The sequence below is a fragment of the Otolemur garnettii genome, unplaced genomic scaffold, assembly GCF_000181295.1.
Source record: "Otolemur garnettii isolate 467f Iridium unplaced genomic scaffold, OtoGar3 scaffold00009, whole genome shotgun sequence".
NCBI lineage: Eukaryota > Metazoa > Chordata > Mammalia > Primates > Galagidae > Otolemur > Otolemur garnettii.
Window position 1 is genome coordinate 351,047 of NW_003852404.1, and position 3,522 is coordinate 354,568.

Below are 3,522 nucleotides of genomic sequence, written 5' to 3' on the forward strand. Positions count from 1 at the left end.
AATTTTTCGTAAACAGACACAGCCCTCCATGTGAGCACTAACAAGATATAGAAAGCTTCCATTCGTCAAGAAATGTCTTCATGCAACCTCCCAATCAGTCCCATCCCACCTCCTATCCTCAACAAAGGTAGCCATAATCCTGGATTCCCTCATCACAGATTAGTTTTGTTTGTTCTTGAACATCACAGAAGTGAAATCATACAATATGTATTCATTTAGACCTGTATTAGTCATACAGGTCTCTGCTCTGTATGATTTATGCACACCCCTGTTTTACTGAAGAATCCACTTCTCCAGGGGGAAACACTAGCAGTTAAGTCTGGGTCGAAGGCTCTTCATCAAGAGCAACAGGACATGGATATGACTTCATCTTCAAAGGCCCAGCTCACAGATTTGTCCAAGCAAGTAAGCTGTCCAGTGCTTCTAACAGTCCAAAGGCAGCTGGGTATGATGGCAATGGCAATGAGAGCTATGACTGGACTTAAGTTTTTATTGTTAACTAAACTGTTGTGTGTGGTGGGCTGTAGATATCAAATTGGGATTGTTGGGCCTGTGATCATTAGGCTCAGCCTAGTTGTTTCTTTGGCTTGATACCGACATGCTGTTGTTTGCACTCTTTGTTTTTGCTCTCATTCCTCTGCTCCACTGCACACCTACATGATGGCCCACAAGCAGATCTACTACTCCTACAAGTACTTCAACAAGCACTATGAATACCGGCATGTCATGTCACCCAGAGAACCTTCCAAACAAGCACCTAAAACCTACCTGATGTCTGAAGAGGAGAGGAGGAGACTCAGTGTCCAACAGAACCTAGGCTGGGTTCATTATATGATTCATGAGCTGGAATTGCATATTATTCTCTTTAGACTGCCTCTTCCAAAAGATCAACAAAAATGAAGTATACTGGAGGGAGGGGGTCAAGATGGCTGACAGGTACCAGCCTCCAACAGAAGCTCCCATCCAGAGGAAAGGATAAAGTCCAGAAAACACCCAACAAAGTCGAAGACTGGGAGCCCAGCCAAGAGAGAAGAGTGATACTGGCAGGACGCCTCTTCTGAGGCAAGCGGTGACTCCTGGAAGGCAATCTACAGGTACATAATACACCTCAAAGGAAAAGTATCCATCCCCGCCCCCAAGAGAGGCGTACTTTTCCTTTGTTCCCTCTTCAACCATTTCCCTGAGTCTCCTACAGGTGATCAATAGACTGAGGACCTATTCTCTCACTCCACGAGTGAGAGCTGCAGACAGGGAAGTCTACTACCCTGGAGGGACCCTGCTGAGACTCAGAACACCCTCCCCCAGGCAGAAAAGTGGAACTGGCCTTCACACTGCCATTTTGAGTTTCCAGTCCACCCTCCCCCCCTTGCCCGCAGAGACAGTTAGAGGAGACCCAAGAACAGCATCCACCTACCCTTGCAAGACCAAGCCCCTGTCCCAGTCCTTCACTGGGAGAACTGCTTGATCCACACTTCCTGCACACAGACTGATCCCGCCAGCCAGAACATTCTGCACTCAGCTGCCTCTCAGCTGCTTTCCTGGGCTTTGGCGGTCAGTGACCGTGACTGACTCCTCCAGGGGAGGGCTGCATCACCTCACTGACTGCCACCCACCTCCTGGGGCCTTGGAGGCCCTTGACTGTGACTGACTCTTGCTGGGGCAGGCTGTATCGCCCTCCCTGCTGTCCCTGCTTCCCAGGGCCTTGGCAGCACATGCCCAGGAGACAACGAGAAGAAGCCAGTGGCAGAATGATTTTAGGGATGGTCTCCAAAATGTGTAAATTCAGCATGGGGCAGAATCAGCAGAAAAACTCTGGTAATCAGAACAACCAGAGTAGATCAATCCCCCCCCCAAGGAAGGATGGGACAGACACAATTGAAGACCCATTCCATAAACAGATGTCTGAGATATCAGAAATTGAGTTCAGAATCTGGATAGTGAATAAGATCAACAGAATGGAGGAAAGGAGAGAACTAGAATTTCAAATTATCCAAAAGCTGTCCCAGGAATTCAATGATCTCAAAGATAAAATGACCAAAGATTACAATACACTAAAGAAAGAGGTTGCAGCCCTTAAAGATCTGAAGACTACGGTTGAATCCCTCGTTCAGAGAATGGACCAGGCAGAAGATAGGATCTCAGACACTGAAGACAAAGACTTTGAATGTGCCCAATCATCCAAACATCATGACAAATGGAGAGCAAAAACAGACCACTTGCTCAGAGAGCTCTTGGATAATTCAAAGAAAACTAATATTTGCCTCATAGGAATCCCTGAAGGTGATGAAGTTGCTTCTCAAAACACAGAGGCTTTCCTTCATGAAATTATGAAAGAGAACTTTCCAGATATGCCAAGGGATCCTGAAATTCAGATAGCAGACAGCTTCAGAACCCCAGTGCAACTCAACCCAAACAAAACATCCCCCAGGCATATTATAATCAACTTTACTAAGGTTAACATGAAAGAGAAAATCCTAAAAGCAGCTAGATGCAAGAAAACATTAACTTACGAGGGGAAGAATATTAGAATGACTGCAGATCTCTCTGCCAAAATCTTTCAGGCTAGAAGAGGGTGGGCATCGACCTTCAACTTCCTAAAACAAAACAACTTTCAACCCAGAATCCTCTATCCAGCTAAACTGAGTTTCACTTATGATGGAGAAATTACATACTTTAATGACATTCACATGTTGAAGAAATTTGCCATAACTAAACCAGCCCTTCAGGATATCTTCAGGTCTATCCTCCATAATGACCAGCACAATCCTCCACTGCATAAATAAACCCATCCAGAAAATTTTGATCAAATTCCAATCTCCACAGTGACAAAAGGAACAAAGACGTCCACTGGACTTTCAAAAAACTCAATACCTAAAAGTATACCAGGCTTATCAAAAATCTCAATCAATGTGAATGACATAAATTGCCCTCTAAAGAGACACAGGCTGGCTGACTGGATACAAAAACACAGGCCAGATATCTGCTGCATCCAAGAAACTCACCTTACTTTGAAAGACAAGCATAGGCTAAGGGTGAAGGGATAGTCATCTACATTCCAGGCTAATGGAAAGCAGAAGAAAGCAGGTGTTGTAATTTTATTCACAGATGCAATAGGCTTTAAACCAACAAAAGTGAGCAAGGACAAAGATGATTACTTTATATTTGTTAAGGGTAATACGCAATACAATGAGATTTCAATTATCAATATTGATGCACCAAACCAGAATGCACTTCAATTTATAAGAGACACTCTAACAGACATGAGCAACCTGATTATTCCCAGCTCCATCATAGTCGGAGATTTTAATACCCCTTTGGCAGTGCTGGATAGATCCTCCAACAAGAAGCTTAGCGAAGAAATCTTGGATTTAAACTTAACCATTCAGTATTTGGATTTAACAGACATCTACAGAACATTTCACCCTAATAAAACTGAGTACACATTTTACTCATCAGCTCACAGAACATACTCCAAAATAGACCACATCTTAGGTCACAAGTCTAACCTCAGCAAATTTAAAA

The 3,522-nt window shown here is 43.9% G+C and overlaps 1 pseudogene; it reads left to right on the forward strand.

Annotated features, from left to right (window-relative positions):
* Positions 1-660: 660 nt before the first annotated feature.
* On the forward strand, positions 661-900 carry LOC111723213 (annotated as a pseudogene).
* Positions 901-3,522: the final 2,622 nt, after the last annotated feature.